We start from the raw sequence: 18,889 nt of genomic DNA, 5'->3' as shown, positions 1-18,889 counted from the left end.
GCTGAGAAGTGAATAGAAATCAGATGCGAAGGGAGAGGCAGAGAAGGAGGAGAATTAGAGGTTTATTATATAGACTTTCCCAAACTAAAACAGTTCTCTTGATTCCAATGAAGACAAGATCTGGACTTCTGTTGTTGCCAAAAGCAGTTTCCAGAGCTTTTACTACTAAGTTACTATTAAGGACGTATTTTCTGCTGGAAAACTAAAGAAATATTTGATGAGCGCTTGTCAAAGTATGGAGTCCTAGTAGGATCAGATGCATCAGAATCACCTGCCATGTCTTTTAGACATGAAAAGGCCTGGGAATTCTAGAATCTCCGAGAGTGAGACCCAGGAATCCATATTTGCAACAAGTTCCCCAGTGATTTTTCCACCTCCAGAAGTTTGCAGGTCATAGCTGTTAGTGTGGGGTCATAGGTGGAAGGCAAAGATTCTGATCCTGAAAGGGCTTCTCAAACTTTACCAAGCATGTGGGTTTGTTGAAGAGCAGATATGGAGTCGGCGCATCTAGGAGGGCACTCGAGATTCTGGGGAACCAATGTTTCCGGGCACAAGCCACATTTTTAGTACTTTTAGTAGCAAGGATCTGGAAAGCATGTCTCCCTTCCATTATCTCCATGCATGTGTGTGTGTGTGTGTGTGTGTGTGTGTGGGCACGTGTACGTATTACAGTAGTAATTAATAGCATAGTACTTTCACGTGCTTTATCTCCCCTAGTGAAATATAATGAGGCTATTGCTGTAATGAGTGTAAACCTTATTTAAACAATCACTGCTCTCTCAGGCAGTCACTCGGGAGGCAGCACACAAGAGTCGTTCAAAGAACGGCTCTGACGTCCAAGGTGCACGTTCTCGTAACAGGTGCATTCTGCCCCTCATGAGCCGACGCAGCTGGGGGCAGTTATGAAACCTTCCCAAGCTTCAGACCTTAGCTCTAAAATGGGATTGACTCTGGCTTTTTCTCTCAGGAGGTGGTGAGGGGCCCACAAGATAATGAACGTGAAGTACGCAGGTAGCCCTGACACACAGCATGCACTTACACATCAGCTATTAGTATTAGTCTGTGGTATAAAGCATGCGGGGGATTCCCCTTCTGGGTCTGGCACGAGAAGAGGATCAGTGGGATAAGAGATCAGTCTCGTTAAGACATATCTTCACCTCCCGTTTTGACCTGAAACACTGTCATTCTGAGCCATCACCTACTCCAGTCACTTTTCGCACCAAATGGCATCCGGTGTTTTCAAAAAATAAAATCCAGCTTTGTCTTAGCTTGAGCTGCTATAACAAAAATACCATAGACTGGGGTAGCTTGAACAACAAACATTTATTTCTCAGTTCTGGAGGCTGGGAAGTCCAAGAGCAAGGCACCGGCATATCTGGTGACTGGTGAGGGCAATCTTTTCTGGTTTGCAGAAAGCCATCTTCTCACTGTATTCTCGTGTGGCAGAGAGCAAAGAGAAGGGCAAACTCTCTTGTATTTCTTTTTCTTCTTCTTCTCATTATTTTTGAGAGAGAGAGAGAGAAAGAGGTGGGATCAGAAGAGAGAATCGTAAGTAGGCTCTATGCCCAGCACAGAGCCCGACACAGGGCTTGATCTCAAAACCATGAGATCACGATCTGAGCCGAAATCAAGAGTTGGATGTTTAGCCTACTGAGTCACCCAGGTGCTCCTTGTGTTTCTTCTTATAAGGGCATTAATCCCGTCATGCGGGCTCCACCCTCATGATGAAATTACTCTCAAAGGATCCATCTTCAAATACCATTGCATTAGGGATTAGGGTTTCAATATATGAATTTTGAGGGGACACAACAATCCAGTCCATAGCAAGCCTTAAAGAGAGAAAATAGGGGTGGGGGGCGTCTGGGTGGCTCAGTTAGGCGTCCGACTTAGGCTCAGGTCATGATCTTGTGGTCTATGAGTTCGAGCCCCGCATCGGGCTCTGGGCTGAGAGCTCAGAGCCTGGAGCCTGTTTCCGATTCTGCGTCTCCCTCTCTCTCTGACCCTCCCCCGTTCATGCTCTGTCTCTGTCTCAAAAATAAATAAACATTAAAAAAAATTTTTTTTTAAAAGAGAAAATAGGTAATTTCAGATGGCCTGTTCCAGTGATGCTTTGAGTGATGTCAGTGTCCTTGGAGCAACTGAGTGGCATCTGTCCTGACTTCCCTCCAGCCACCCTTCTGCCTCCATTCTGACTGGTGCCCTTGCTGTGGCGATGACAGGTCCCCATAGAACAACCCCTGGATGTAAGCCACCTATTCTTTGTCTCTTCCCTCTTCCCCAACCCAGAACAAGGATAACTGTCTATCACAGCCCTGATCATTCCTGGCGTGTATTCCAAGTAGATATCCCCTGCAAATGGCGGCAAAACTCAATCCACACATTCTTTTGGCTGGGCACTGAGCTAGGTGCTGGGGCATGGTAGTGAGTAGTAGTTACTACCAACATGGTAACTATCTTCCTGAGGCTCACAGGCTGTAGGGAAGACACACAGTGAAATGGCCACATAACTTTGACAAGCCCTTCAGTGGAGGCATTCATGGTGTGTTAATGAATATCTAGTTGAGAGAGTGGACCTGGTCAAGGAAATTAGGGAAGAAGTGATGTTTGACCTGAGATAGGAAAAATGAGTAGCAGTAAATTGGGCAAGATGAGAAGGAACAGATTTTCTAGGGGGAGAGCATATGCAAAGCCCTAACATCAGGTGGGAGTGTGCTGTGTAGAGAGATAGATAGGGTCAATATATTAGTCAGGGTTCTCCAGAGTAACAGAACCAAGAACCAAGAAGAAGGATGGAAGGATGAAAGGATGGAAGGATGGAAGGATGGATGGATGGATCGATGGATAGAGAGAGACAGAGAGAGAGAGAGAGAGAGAGAGAATAGATAATAGATAGATGATAGATAGATAGATAGATAGACTTACGTGACTGGAGGCTGAAAAGTCCCCAGATCTGTAGTCAGCAAGCTGGAGACCCAAGACAGCTGATGATGTATTTCCAGCCTAAGCCCAAAACACTGAAAGCCAGGAGAACCAAAGGTATAAACTCTAATCTAAAAGCCAACAGTCTCAAGACCCAAGAAGAGTGGGTTTTTCCATTTGAGTCTGAAGGCAGAAAAGACCAGGGTCCCAGCTCAGACAATTAGGCAGGAGGATTTCCCTCTTAGTCTTTTTGTTCTATTCAGGTCTTCAGGTTGATTGGATGAGACCCAGCAACATCAGAAAGGGCAACCAGCCTCAGTTACCCATTCAAATGTTGATCTCATCCAGAAACACCCTCACAGACACACCTAGAATAATGTCTGGCCAAATGTCTGGGCACCTATGGCTCTGTCAAGTTGACACATCAAATGAACCATCAGTCAGACTATGAAGGCCCCTGTTGACCACAAGGAATTTACCTTTATCCTCTAGACAATGGAACATCTTTAACATATTTAAATAGGATGATAACATAAGCAGATTGGAGATTTAGAAACTGAATTGTGGCAGGAGTCTGGAAGCTCAACGAGGAACTAGCACGGGCAAAGGCAGACCAGTCAGGAGACTTCTGCAGTGATCAGGACATGGGGTGTCAGTGTGGGGAGTGGGTTGTGATGGAGACTGAGAGAAATGATATACTCTAGAGATATTTAGGACTTAGTATTGGATATGGGAGGGGAGGAAGAAGGAGAGGTCACGGCTGATCCCAAGTTTCTAGCCTTGACAACTACAACGAGGGCAGTGCCCATACTAGGGTATAAAGGATTGGAAGGGAAGAGGGTGAGTTCAGGCTTCCATATTGTGACAGAAGCCCTTCAGTAGGATGGAGTTCTCACCAAAATGTGGGACTACGTTTCCTCTTGTATCCGGGTGTGGCCAGGTGTACTGGTTTTCTGTGGTTGCAGTAACAAAGTGCCACAAACTGAGTGACTTAATATACCCTTATTCTCTCATAGTTCTGGAGGCTGGGAGTCCAAAATGGAGGTGGCGGCTGGGTCAGTTCTTTCCAGAGGCTCTGAAAGAGAATCTATCTGTTCCATAGCTTCCGATGGTTGCTGGCAATTCCTGGTGTTCCTTAGTTTATAAACGGATCACTTCAATCTCTGCCTCTGTCTTCACATAGCATTCTCCCCTGTGTCTCAGTGTCTTCGCCTGGTCAACTTCTCTCTGGGTATATCTGCATGCTCAACTTTCTAACATCTTGTAAGGACACCAGTCATGTGATTGGCCAATATGACCTCATCTTAACCTGATTACATCTGCAGAGGATTCTATTTCCAAATAAGGTCACATTCACAGGTACCTGTGGTTAGGACTTTGAACACATCTTTTTTAGGGTGATGGTAGGCAACAATCTAACCCATAATACCACGTGACTTTTTGTTTGATTTGTTTCGTTTTTTGTTTTTTGTTTTGGGGGGGGTTCTTTTGGTCAACAGAACATGAGTAAAGTGATACCATTTCCCAGGCCAAAGCTTTTAAAACTCAGATGTGGCTTTGACACTCCCTTTTTCCCTGTTGAAGGAGTTCAGGATGTGCCAACCCAAAATGTGCCACTTTGGCAAATTAGTTATTTTGAACTGAAGGCACTTGAAAACCAGCAAATGCAGTTTGCTTTCTCTGCAGTCCCCTTACCTGCCTAAAGTCAGATCCTCCAAAAAGAACTCCATTGTCATAGATTCCCCACCTGGGGAGTTTCATCAACCCGGGAAGGTTGACTCTTCTCACAGGAGAGGACTGGAAGCCAGCACCACAGCCAGACAAACTTTGTCGTACCCTGTCATACCTCCCATCTGGTCTCTCATCCTTCCTAAAAATAATTTCCTCTTTCCTTCGTTGTCTTTATCTCCCCTCCCCTTCCCCTATAAGACAGTATTTAAGCTTTCAATTCTCACCATTTGGGGGGTATTCACTTAGTTTTATCCTGTGATATCCCCAGTAGTGTAATAGTAAAAATGAATGCATTTGTATACTTTTCTTCTATTAATCTGCCTGTTGTCAGTTTATTTCATAGACCTGGCTATTAAATCTAGGAGGGTAGAGGGAATGTGCTTTGTTCCTCTCCTGTACTGCCCACTGGATAAATGCAGAGGACTCTGAAGATACAGCAGATGGCACAGAACCTGGACCTTTGAGTCACCATGTGGGAGAGATGACCAGCAGACCAGAAACTCCTGCTCTGGACCGGCATATCAGAGAGGAGTAAGCTTTTACTATGTCAAGCCCCTGAAATTTTGTTTTGTTTTGTTTTGTTTTGTTTATTTGTTTGTTTTGTCACAGTGTTAACTTCCACAGAGATCTTGGAGTGTAAAGGCTTGGAGACATTCAGAGGAGATGTCATGTAGACTGTTGTGTATGTGGGTCCAGAGCTCCAAAGACAGGTCAAGCTGGAGACATACGTTTACAAATGTGCCTGGAGTGCGTGAACACATGGCTTTGCCAGGGGGGCAAGCATAGAGGGAGGAGGGCAGCCCCAGGACCAGGCCTGGTGGGACGATAATGTTTAACACCTGGACAGACGGGGATGTGTCTACAAAGCAGAGAAAGAGTGGTGTGAGAGAGATAGCGGGACCCCTGGGGGCATGTTGGGTCGTAGGGCACCGAGGAGCAGGAGACCAAGGCCCTAGAGGCCCTGTGTGATGAGGCCTGCAAAGTATCAACCAGATTGAAAGACAGGATCACGGCTGAGGACGAGTGCTGTTTTAGAAGGTACCTGAGGGGGGGCACCTGGGTGGCTCAGTCGACTGAGCCTCCGACTTCAGCTCAGGTCATGATCTCGTGGTCCGTGAGTTTGAGCCCCACATCAGGCTCCAAGTGAGGAGGAGGCAAGAAATTGGCGTCAGCAAGCAGAGAAATTGTTTTGACGAGTTTAGTTGTGAATGTGAGGAAGGAACTAGGGCTGAAGCTCAAAGCTGAGAACCAAAACCTTCCACCCCACACTCAGCCTGGACGCAGAGAAGTGAAACCATGCCTTACTGCCCAGTTGGCGTGAGGTCGCTCGTCCCGTCTTCGCTGGCATTCCTCTACTCTTTGCGACCGTCCTCCCAAACAAACAGGGTGATTGCTCACTACAGTAACTTCCCCCAGATACCCATCAACTCTTCAATGAGAAGCACGTACAGTCTGTGCCTGGAGATGCTTTGAATCCCTCCCGTTGCCGTCCCCACCAATCCTGGGCTGTGGTATCAAGCTCGTTACCCAAGTCCTAGATCCCCCACCTTGAAAGACTAACCTCAAACCCAGCTTCCGAGTCCTGATGCATTCTGGGCTTGTCTCCCCTCCTCTGAAAACCAAGCTTCACTGCACTTCCCTCCTGCCCACCACACCAAGCGGCGGTCGCTTTGTCTCCTCAGTGGGGGTGTTGGCAGTACTGGGGGAGCCAGCTCCTGACGATGGGATGAAGAAAGAGGTCAAGTTCGTTGTTTTTTATTTCTGTTTTCTTGTTGCTAAAAAAAGACTTGAGGGTGTCTACAGCCAGGTGAGAGAGAGGGGTCAAATTACCAAAAGAGAGATGTGGTCAGGTTCCTGAGATGGCAGGAGGAGCTAGAATCAGAAGGAGCAGAGAAGAGGGATTAACCCTAAGTGGGAGGGGAGGTAAAGAGAAGGGAAGCTAAGTGCCCAGGCGAGCAGGTTTGCATGGATGAGATGGGAAGGTGAAGTTCCCATCTGACAGCTTCTGTTTTCCCTTTTGGTAAGAGGCAAGGCCCACCTAAATGGGAGACAGAAGGGCAAGTAAGGGGAAAGGGGCTTGAAGAGAACGAAAGTATTTGGAACAGCCGTGGAGATCAGGAAAGTGAATCAGCCTGAGAAACTACCGTTCTCTTAAGTACAGACTTCACAGACGTCTGGAGAATGTAATGCATCCTGTTCTGTGACATCCCAAATGAAGGAATGAGGACTTCCGGGGTGACTCCATGCTCACTTGGACGATGTAAGTGCTAATAGACTTAAATGTCACTTTATTTCCTGGTCACATTCCATTTATTCCAAATCTCCTGCCGCCTAAAGCCAACCGCTGTGGAAAGCCATCATAGATGAGGATAAAGATAGCAATAGTGATATTTACTGCTTACCATGTGCTGGGGACTATGCATAGTACATATATATGGTATGCATACACAGACCTATGTACATAGACATATGGTGAATATATACATATATACACATACATATGTATATTCATATATATACATATATATATGACTTTTTCCTATCTAATTATTTCAACGAACCTATGAAGGGATGATTGTCCATCTTAAAGACAGGAGGATAGGGGTCCGGCAGGGTTCCTTACTTCCTGCCCAGACTCCACAGATCTCAACACCGGCAGCAGTGGACTTGCCTGACCAAGGGAACTGGGAAAGACCACGGAGGAAAGGGAGGTAGGGAATTCTTGACAATGAAGAATCAGCTTTGCTGGTTTTTATCCTGTGAGATAAAAATAAATTCTACACTTAGGACGAGGTAGAATTTTCTGTCTGGCGCCCCTACTGTGGGCAAAGTTGATCAAAGACCCCCTGTGAGCTCCTGGGGGGGAATCATACACATGATGACAAGCTGACAGTCCTTCTGCTTCCCTGCCACTTCCCCTTCTCCCTACCCACTTCCCCTGCCCCCCCTGGGTACCCACAGTCTCTCAAGGCAGCTTCCCCACCTCGGGCGCCACCACTGCCAGCCCACCGGCCCCCAGGTGCTGTCCCCAGCTTGCCAAAGGGCCAGAGCAGTGCTAAATTCTCAAAGATAAGGGAGAGAAAAAGACCCTGCTCTCCCTCTCAGTTTCACCTTTGATCCCACCGCTCATGGGCCCCAGGGTCTTCTGGAAAATAGTTCCTTTGACTTCTGTCCAGCCTTCTCATCTCAGCCTTGGAAAACATGAGTCCCTGAGGCAGGTGTGTGTGAGGTGGGGGCGGGGAGAGAGTATGTCAGCGTGTGAAAGAGTGCGTGTGAACAAGCGCGCGTGTGTGCACGTGAGTGAGCCCGTGTACGGTGGGGGAAGGGGCAGCGGTGGGCGGAAACTTAGCAGTATTCTGCATTTCTTTCCTCATCTGCTTACTTTACCTCATCAACTTGTGCGAACAGGCAGCCTGCAGACTTGAGGCCCCACCAGATTGCTCTGGCCCCATAGGACTGGTCTGCTTCCAACTTACCTCAAGCCAGGGCCTCTGCTATTAAAGCAGTACTTATTTGTTAAGCTTTTGACCTAAAATTTTGTGGGGCACCTTGGGGCCACTCCAGGAGCGTGGACCTTGTCCTCTGGGGCTTGGTGAGACAGAGCTGAGGCCCACAGCTCCCTCGGCATACCATGGCTTCCCCATCCGACTGGAAGGAGAGCAAACTGGTAGCTCAGAGTGTGCAGGGAGAATGAAGGGCTGGACTCACAAAGCAGAAAGTAAAATGCAGGCTGGGGTGTCCTCACGGCCCCTCCTCAGGAGCTTGGTCGGGAGGAGAGATTTGTTTTTTGAGGAGATTTGATGAGGACAGGGACACCCATACCCCATACACCTTATACCCCAAGGTCACGGTCACGCAGCCCCACTCTTGCAGGGGGTCAAAAGAGGGGGGATGGGTATTGAAGAAAGTGCATATCCCTGGTGAGCTGCTTTTCAGATGTCTAAAAACAAAACTTTTGGTTTGGATGGGGTGCCTGGCCGGCTCAGTTGGAAGAGTGTGCAACTCTTGATCTTGGGGCTGTGAGTTCGAGCCCCACGTTGGGTGTAGAGATTACTTAAATGAATGCATAAATTAAAACTTAAAAAAAAAAGAAAGAAAGTCCTTATCCCCAGTGGGCTGCTTTTCAGATATCTAAACACAAAACTTTTGGTTTTGGGAATAAAGGGCTGAGAGAACAAAAGAACCGATATATGATTCTATTTATATTACCTAGCATGGGCAAATTCATAGACACAGAAAGTCGAATAGAGGTTAGCAATGGCCGGGTGACAGAGGAATAGGGAGTTACTGTTTAATGGGTACCGAATTTCCATCTGGGGTGATGAAAAAGTTCCAGAAATAGTGGTGATGGTTGTACAACATTGTGAACATATTTAATGCCACTGAAATATACACCGAAAATGGTTAAAATTGTAAATTTTAAGTTAGATGTATTTTACCACAGTTTTTATTTATTATTATTATTATTATTATTATTATTTTGAGAGAGAGAGAGGGAGACACAGAATATAAAGCAGGCTCCGGGCTGTCAGCACAGAGCCCAAGCAGGGCTTGAACTCATAAACCATGAGACCATGACCTGAGCCGAAGTTGCAAACCTAACCGACTGAGCCACCCGGGCACCCCTGCTTTACCACAATTTTTAAAAATACGAGAACAGGGGTGCCTGGGTGGCCCAAATGGCTGAATGTCCAACTCTCGGTTTTTGGCTCAGGCCATGATCTCACTGTTTGTGGGTTTAAGCCCCACGTCAGGCTCTCTGCTGCCAGCGCAGAGCCCGCTTGGGATTCTCTCTCTCCTCTTCTCTCTATACCCCTCCCCTGCTCTCTCTCTCTCTCTCAAAATAAATAAGTAAACTTAAAACAAAATGTTTAAAAAACACAAGAATAAAAATATGGCTGAGGAGACAAGAGAAGCTGTGTGAGAGAACAACAGGCCCAGGGTTGGGTAGGGCACAGACTGGGGAAGAGAATATTCAAGAAGGGGACCCAGAGTGCAGTATGTTCTGGCTGCTGGTCTTTCAGAGTTCTTCGGCCTGCTATTAACAGCTTGGTCCCAATGTGTTCACTTCAAGTGATGGGCAGTGTAGGACTTAGTTGTTCCCCAGCGGGCGCAGACCGCTAAGGTGACCCCAGCTCCAGCCAGTCCCTTCCTGCCCCGAGGCTCCGTCCTCCCTGGCCTCTTTGGTGTTGCCTGGCGACTGCAGGACTCACACAGTCAGCTCCCACTCCATTCCCCCATGCCTCCTCCTTCTGGCTGTGGTAGCCAAAGAGATAGATAGGGCTGTCTCTCCTAATGCTGTGGGAGCCAGAGTATGAACTCTGCAGGACCCAAGGAGCTCAGGGCAGGGGCTTTTTCCCAAAGAACTTCTGCTGTGCTTCTCTCAGCTTTTCCTTCTCTGCTGTATCTGTCATCACCTATATTGACCACAATGTTGCTGCAGATCGAACCACCCCTGATTGTAGTGGTATCAACCAACAGACATTGATTATTTCTCAGGCACCTCGGGGGCGGTTGGACAGTTCTGCTTACCTAAGCGGAGCTCAGCTGATCTCATCCAGGCTCATTTATGCGTCTGCAGTCACTACGGGCAGGCTGGTCTAGGGTGGCCTTGGCAGGAAGGACTTAGCCTTGTTCCACATGGTCTCTTATCTTCTGGCAGCCACGTCTGGGCTTGTTCCCATGGTGGAAGCTGTCAAAGAGAACATGGAACACTGGACAGAGTTAAACAAGTGAGGAAAACTACTCAAGATTATTGAAATAGAGATCAAGACTACTGTAATAGGGGACCGAGATTGAACTCAACTCTGAATATGACAGAGAGCTGGGGACTTACAGACAATGGGCAGGGTGAGGGAGTCAGTGGATGGAAAAATACCAAGAGGAACTTGGTTAGGTATGGAGGGTAGGGAGGGATGCTTGCTAAACTGGCTTGGCAGGAATCTGGCTGCACTGAACTCAGCAGGCCAAGGAAAAGTGCTAGTAGACAGGGCTCAGAGAAGAAGCCAAGGGAGTCGGTAGAATATAAGGCTTCCTAAGGCCTTAGCTCAAAATTGGTAATGTCGCTTCCATGGTGTCTAAGTGGGGCATCTGTCTGGTTGGATGGAGGGCCCCCAAATGTGGAGCGAGGATAGGGTAGAAGCTGGTAGAACAGGAAGCAAAGAATTCCCCTGGGGCAGAACAAAGGCGATCAAAGTTTAACGCGTATACCACAAGGAGCCGTGGGCTGGACAGCACAGAGAGGCTGTCTGTACCTTTGCACCGAGGCAGTGGCAGTGGCTGGGGCTGTTTTTAAAGGGGGAAGATGAGGAGGTATGGGAGACATATGGAATGTTCCCTTTTTTGGTAACTGTGCCCAGTTGTAAGTAGCCCATTGGTTAGTTATGGCCTATGGAGATTCTGAGATGGGTCTCCTGATGGGCCTATTTAGCCAGGTGGTCGCTGTGGACCCTCTCTACCTTCCATCGTTCAAGTCTGTTTGCCTAAAAGAGGCCTCTACAACTTTCACTGCCTTTGTAGCCAAAACCAGTCATAAGGGTGGCCCATATCCAAGCAGAGGGGAAATGGCTTCATCACGTGACAAGTGGCTGGGGTACCAGGAACAGTGGGACAATAGGGACATCTTTGCAACTTCATAGGAAGACCGTCTTTACTCACCAAGACCCTTGGGCAGAATGTACAGCCCCCAGTGCTTCCCATATCCTGACTTAGCTAATAACCTGGCTCAGCATGGAAGGCTTACTTGCACCGGAAGGCACAGACTGGAAGGTGCCAAAATTGGAATGTAGGGACTCATGTGCTAATGAGGTTCTCAAGACCAAAAGAAGGCAAAGAGAGTAAGATGGGACCCTAATGAACACAACGTAAGTCAGAGACTTGGTCTTAGGAAAAAGTAAACTCTGGTTGTCAGAAATCAGTGGAGCCTCACATGGGGGCTAGAACAAGATTTCTTATAGAAAATCATAATGCAATACTGGCCACCATTCCTCGGGTATCCAACACCGTTAGGTGTTTTGATAAATGCTATACATTTAATTGTGCTTCACTTTTCAAAAACCTTTCTAAATATTTTTGAGAGAGGCAGAGAGTGAGAGGCGGAGGGACAGAGACAGAGAAGGAGACATAGAATCTGAAGCAGGCTCTAGGCTCTGAGCTGTCAGCACAGCGCCCGACGCAGGGCTCAAATCCACGAACCCTGAGATCGTGACCTGAGGGCAAGTCGGATGCCCAATCAACTGAGTCATCCAGGCACCCCAATTGTGCTTCGTTTTTAAAACAGCCCTGATATGATAGCCTCCATTTTTATTGGTAAGCAAATTAAGACTCAGAATCCAAGACCACAGAGTTGGTAAATGTAGAGGATTTAGGATCCATTCAGGTCAACACGTTCTGAGCACCTTCTGTGGGCCGGCTCTGTGTGAGGCACTGAGGAAACAGTGATAGACATAGACCCTGTCTTCGAGGAGCTTACAGTGTAGGGGGTAGGGACAAGTAGAGAGGTCATTTTTATGCTGTGAGGCAACTGTGTATAAACAGATCTGAGGAGAAGTATTCACTCAGGAATGTCTATTGCCCAAATATTACTACACAGCTTTCCCAGTGTGCCATACGGGCTCCTTGGAGGCCGTCTCCATTAGGGTCGCCTTTGGCTCTTAGTAACAGAGATGCGAAATAACAAAGGAGAATTTAATTATTCTCTCCCACTTAAAATGGTTGGAGGTGGGCAGCCCACAGCCGGCGTGGTGATTCCACCGTCTCATCAGAAACCCGGACTCCTTCTAGCTTCTGCCCCACTGTTCTTAGAACACAGCTTCCAACTCGAAGGTCATCTCGGGGCCCAAGACAGATGCTAGAACTCCAGCTATCATGCCCTCGATCTAGAAAAGAAGCAGGAAGAAGGCAGGAGACCTACCTATCTGAAGTCTCTGAAGGAGCTGTCCCCAAGTCTCACCCACCAAGTTCTGCTTACATCTCCTTGGCCTGAACCCAGTCAGATAAGCTTCACGGGCCACACAGGAGGTGGGAGCTGCATCTGTTAGCTGTATACACAGCCTCTCAAGTAAAACTGATGGCCATTCATTAGTAATGAATTGGGTTGAATCGTGGCCCCCACATAAAGGTATGTTGGAGTCCTCACCCCCAGGACCTCAGAAGTACTGCCTGACCCGATAGTGGTGCCCATTCCTCCTCTCCCCTGTCCAACTTCACCACACACAGGAGACCCACACCCTTTATTCCCCAAGGCACAGCCAACACCAGGATGTCTTGCAATAACAGACTTGGCTGAAGGCCTGAGGATCAAATGGGGGCATCGCTGAAAGATAAACTGAGACCAGATTCCCCCAGGGTTCTGGAAGAGCGTTGACGACACTCCCTCCCACTACCTCCCTCAAGGTGCCTGGGTCCCCTTGTTCCTACCCACCCCCTCCGTTTTTCCATGCCCCACGTTCAGGACTCTCACCCCAGGCAGAGATGTGGCTCCTACAGGAAGCAGCCTTTGGTGGAAGTATATGAACTACTTAAAAACCAGAGTCTAACACAAAAGACCAGGTACTGCATGATCCCCGTTCACATGAAATCTCCAGAACAGACAGACCTGTAGACGTAGAAGGTGAATTGCCTGTGTCAGCAGGAGCAGGGGAGGGAGGAAAGACAATGATTATGGGGTTTCTTGTTGGGATGATGAAAATATTCTAAAATGAGTGATGATGGTTGCAGACTTCTGCAAACGTACTAAAACCCGCTGAATTGTATACTTTGGGTGAATTTTAGGGCATATGAATTATATCTCAGTAAAGCTGTTTTTTTTTTTTTAAGATTTTATTTTTTAAGTAATCTCTTACGCTCAACATGGGGCTCAAGCTCACAACCCCGAGATCAAGAGTCATTCATGTGTTCTACCAGCTAAGCCAACCAGGCACCCCCAAGGTGCTTTATGTATTTATATATATATATTTTTTAAGTTTATTTTATTTATTTTGAGAGAGAGAGAGAAAGAGAGAGAGGGAGAGAGGGAGAGAGGGAGAGAGGGAGGGAGGGACAGGGGCAGACAGAGAGGGAAAGAGTCCCAAGCAGGTTCCACACTGTCAGTGCAGAGCCGGACATGGGGCTCGAACCCATGAACCATGAGATCATGACCTGAGCCAAAGTCAGAAGCTCAACCAACTGGGCCCCCCAAGTGCCCCAAAGCTGTTGTGAGTGGTTTTGTTTTGTTTTGTTTTTTAAACAAACCTCTGTCTGCAGGCCTTCTTGTAGGCCCAGGACCTCTGTGAGAACAGGGAATGTGCATAGCGATCCTTGAACAACATGGGTTTGAACGCATCAGGTTCACGTATACATGGATTTTTTTTTTTTTTCAAAAAATATACCTAAAGTACTACAAATGCATTTTCTCTTCCTTATGATCTTAATAGCATTTTCTTTTCTCTCACTTCCACTATTGTAAGAATACAGTATATAATACAGATGACATGCAAAATATGCATAATCAACTGTTTATGTTATTGGTAAGGCTTCAGGTCAACAGTAGGCCGGCTATTAAGTTTCTGGGGAGTCAAAACTTATATGTGGATTTTTGACTCTGCAGGAGGTCAGCACCCCTATCCCCCACATTGCTCAAGGGTCAACTGTATTTGCTTTACGTCTAGAAGCACACAGAAAGTCGCCCAGAGCTGTTCCCGCCAGAACACGGGAGATTCTGCCTCGGGGATGACCACAAGCTTCCCTTGGGGGCCGGGGGGGTGGGGGCAGAATGGGCCCATGGCCTCGCTGGTAAGATTAGCCAGGCCTCACTTTCAGCAGTGGAGAGGCTGACTTCTTCAGGAAGGCAGGTTAGCTCTCCTGGGGAAAACGGAAGCATCGGTAACCAAGACTAGCACCCCCACGGGCACGTGATATGGGTGTGATGAATGAGGGAGTGAGGAGATAATGAAGGAATGACTGACATCACCTGCCAGGGCACAGAGAGAGCCTGGACAGACCCTAAGATTCCACCTCTGCCCTACTGCCCTTTTCACCAAGCACGCAGATCCGCCGGGCCTGGGAATGGTGCCTGGATTAAGTCTCCACATTCCCAAGGCTCCACTGCTCTCGCTGAGGCTCCCTCAGAGGGACAACTGTGAAGACAAATGGGCACAAAGGCCTTGCCTTGCCAGCCCCGTGGGCCTTTTCACACCGCAGGCAGGAAGTAAATGACTCAAAAGTTCCTTTTGGCTCAGGCAGTTGTCGAAATGGGATTCTACTCTCAGCTGCCAAAGGAGGGGAGCTGAGGGGGTGAGGGGGCTTGGTTCATTCAGACCCCTCCCCAGTGAATCCTGGATGGAACCACACAAAGCTTTATACGCCACTGTTCGTTTTACTAAGGCCAGGCCGCTGCTTGTCACGCCCCCGAAAATCAGCTCACAGCAGGAGCAAAGAATCCCTCATTTCACCAGGAGCTCAGGGTGTCTGCTGCCTCAGAAAGGTTCCAGAACAGAGGGAGCCTTGTGCAGGCTCCAGAATGGGCTCGGCCTTCCTTGGTGGTTTGCTGACTGGTTCAGAGGACCCAGGAGCTGCCCTGCAGGTGGCTTGCCTAGGGCCTGGCCTGGTGGTGAGCAGCACTGCCCTGGGCCCTGCGGGAGGGCCGCCACTGGGGGGCTTGGCTCCTCTGGGTGGCTCAGAACGCGGTGATCTGGGGAGGGGGGTGAGGTGGGTGGGCAATGCCCTGGACAGCCCATACCATGGGGAGGGGCCAGGGAGACAGGTAGTGAAAACAAGTCTGGAGTCTTGGCTGAGGAGCGGGGAGACTGGGGAGGTTTCCTGTCCTGTCAGGGTCTCCGAGGCCTCATCTCGAAGTTGGACCTTCAGGGTTGTAAACAGTCTATGACCTCACACCTTGGGAGCCCCCGTATGGAACATCATGGGCACTCCTAAGCGTAGGCTTTCTCGTCCCAGCATTCAAATCCCACCCGGGGGCGGCCTGACCTCCCTCCGGGCCTCCCCGCCTCTCACAGGCTTCTGCCTCTCCGCTGGGCTGCCACTTCCACGCCTCTGCTCACTTAGGTCCCCTGTCCCCTCACACAGGGAGTGCTCACTGCTCACGGCAAGCAAGCTTCAGGAGGGCTTGTCTTGTTCATGGTTATATCCACAGAGCCCAAACAGAGCCTGACATGTAGCAGACTCTCGATGTGTTTTGAATGAACGAATGAGTAAAGGAGGTACTTACCGCAAAGTACAGATCTGCTCTGTAATGGGGCTCTAGGCAGCCTGGGGCAGTCAGCTGGGCGCCCCCCCCCCCCCGCTCCGCAGGGCAGCTCTGGGGCCAGAGGTCAGCAGAAGCAGGGACGACTTCTGGAGCAAGACTTTGTTCCGGGGAGGGGCTCAGGGAGCTCAGAGTGGATCCACCTAAGAGGCCCAGAATCCCAGGACCTCTGCTCTGGCATCTATTGCTGTGGGACAGATTTCCCTAAAACTCGGTGGCTTAAAACAATTTTACCGTATCTCATAATTTTGTGGTCAGGAATTCATGCAGGTGCGGCTGGGCTGGGTGATTCTTCTGCCCCACGTGGCATCAACTAAGGTCACTTGATGGCAGTCAGCTGGCAGATGGGCTGGTCCAGAGGGTCCAAGACAGCTTCCCTCACAGTCTGGTGGCCTAGTGGGAGGTCTAGAAGGACACGCTCAGCAGGGACTGTCTATTGGAGCGCCTGCACCTGGTGTCTGCAGCACAGAAGCCTCAGGGTGCTCAGACTTCCGCATGTCAGCTCAGGGCTCCCAGAGGTTATTCTAGAAGACTAAGGCTGCAAGGCTGCTTTCGATCTGACCTTGGAAGTCACATAGCATCACTTCCACCATGTCCTACTGGCAGCAAGCAAGTCACAGAGCTAGCCCAGCTTTAAGAGAAAGGGCCAGAAACTACACAGGGGAGTGAATACCCTTGGGGTGGGGGTGCGGGCATCTTGCGAACAAGCCAGCACAGCCTCCTTCCAGACAGGGTAGTGGGACAGAGCCTGAAGCTGGGGGAGGGCCAGGAGAAGCTCAGTGGCCTCACTCGTTTCACTGGCTTTCCCAGGAACAAGAATCAAAGGACCACTGACTCCCAAAGAGTCCCAAGCACTTGAACTTCCAGATGATTCCATATTCTATTTCAGTACTTTGCCCAAACCAACTGCTCAAGAAAGATTATCACGTTCTAAGCATTACTAATCACCTACTGTATTTTTTTTAATGTTTATTTATTTTTGAGAGAGAGCACACACAGGAGCAGGGGAGGGGCAGAGAGAGAAGGAGACACAAAACCTGAAGCAGGCTCAGCACTGTCAGTGCAAAGCTCGACGTGGGGCTCAAACTCACAAACCGTGAGATCATGACCGGAGCCAAAGTCAGACACTCAAGCAACTGAGCCACCCGGATGCCCCACCTGTTGCATTCTTGCACGTTTATGTTTTCAGCCAGATCTGTAACTGTCCCCCCCTCTGGTGGGCCTGCAGACCTGGTGCAGAGAAGGGTATCCTCTTCTGACACAGTCACCCAGGATCCTTCAACCTTCAAACCTCTCAGCCACCAAAACCTGCCGGTCCCCAAGGAACGGAGCCTGTGAATCCAACAGTGGCTGGTTGTCCTGGAGACGTTAAGAGCTATAGTCCAGGTGGGGGCAGTGCCGTTCCCAAAGTGCTCCTGGTTGCTCCAACCCGTGCAGGGCGGATCCCAGACACAAGCCGAGGGAGGAGGCTGGTGGCACGGACTGAAACACTGGGAAGGCAGCTGGAACGCAGGCCACGAACCCCACCTTTTGGCAAAGACGTGGCCTCCAGGGAGAAAGCCACAAGTGACCTCACCGATGTCAGGAATCCACATGGAAACACTTAAGAGCAGAACCAACAACTCCCTGTAAAATGTAAGGGGTTTCATTTCTCCTTCACAACAGAACTCTCTCAGGTACAGATGAGAAGAACAGGCTTAATCAGAAAGATCTGGGTTCGAACCCTTGCTGGGTGACCCTGGGTTACTGAATCTCTCTGAGTCTCCTTGATAAACTGGGGGAGAATGTTGCCCACCCACCCTTGGTAAAATGAAATGACACGACACCTAGAAAATACCTAGCACAGTGTGCGGCATTTAATGAACATTCAATAACTTAATGTCTTAGATATTGTTACTGGGTTGGTAACCCCAGCAGCTGCTGCCAACACCTGTCTCCTCTGCCGCTTCCCGGGCCCAGTGTCGAAGAACCACTCCAGATCAGCACTGACCAACAGAAACATCATGTGAGCCAAATATACACATTGCAATTTTCTAGTAGTCCCGTTAAAAAAGGTAAAAAGAGGGGCACCTGGGTGGCTCATTTGGTTGGGCGTCAGATTTTGGCTCAGGTCGTGATCTCATGGGTCGTGGGTTCGAGTCTCACGTCGGGCTCTGTGCTGACAGCCGGGAGCCTGGAGCCTGTTTCGGATTCTGTGTCTCCCTCTCTCTCTGTCCCTCCTCCATTCACTTTCTTTCTCAAAAATAAACAAACATTAAAAAAAAGGTAAAAAGAAATGGGAGATTCATTCTGATGTTTTATTTAATCTATCAAAATATTATTTCAACCTGTAATCAGTATAAAAATGATTACAAAATATTTTACATCCTGTGTCTTGTACTAAATCTTTGAAATCACTGTGTACTTACCCTTATGTACAGCACATGTGAATCTGGACACACGTCATTTCAGTGACGGCCACACATGGCTATGCTCACCCTCTTGGACAGCAAGGGTCCAGCAGAAGGAGCTGGGTCATCCTCCCTGTTCGGAGCTAAGTGGCCTGGATGTTGGAAGAAGTCAGAGTCTGTATTTAAGATGCAAGAACCCTCCCCCTGCTCCCTTCCCCCAGGGATAACAACTGTTTTTGCAATCCTCTCCAGCTGAGTTTGAAGAGAAGAGAAAGAAAGGCAAATTATCATGAAAACAAACGGTTTATTTTTCTTTATATCCACAGGAGATTCGTAACAATATACAATCATACAGAATCTGGCCTCCTTTGGCGGAAAGCATACTTTATTTGTACAAATGAAAAAACCAAGCACTTTGGCTTTGACTTGGGGCCAGCAAGGTCGGGATCATCAGACCCAGACAAGACATGGCCAAATGGATCATTTTTGAAAAAAGGGAGTGCTGGGTGAGGGAAGCAGAGAGCCACGGACAATGAGAGCTAAGGGGACTGCAGTAATCTGGGCCAGCCCCTGGGTCTATAGACCTCTCGCTCACCCTGCATTTAGAGCT

The 18,889-nt window shown here is 48.7% G+C and overlaps 1 long non-coding RNA gene across 1 annotated transcript; it reads right to left on the bottom strand.

Annotated features, from left to right (window-relative positions):
* Window positions 1-1,316: 1,316 nt before the first annotated feature.
* On the bottom strand, window positions 1,317-10,445 carry LOC125914783 (uncharacterized). The gene is made up of 3 exons (XR_007455427.1): window positions 10,183-10,445; window positions 6,212-6,365; window positions 1,317-1,491 (listed from the first exon to the last, which is right to left on the bottom strand). It is a non-coding gene; the product is annotated as an uncharacterized LOC125914783 (long non-coding RNA).
* Window positions 10,446-18,889: the final 8,444 nt, after the last annotated feature.

This window comes from Panthera uncia (genome assembly GCF_023721935.1).
Source record: "Panthera uncia isolate 11264 chromosome D3 unlocalized genomic scaffold, Puncia_PCG_1.0 HiC_scaffold_8, whole genome shotgun sequence".
Lineage (NCBI taxonomy): Eukaryota > Metazoa > Chordata > Mammalia > Carnivora > Felidae > Panthera > Panthera uncia.
Note: the sequence above shows the minus strand (reverse complement) of the source record. Positions and strands in the feature narration are given on the sequence as shown.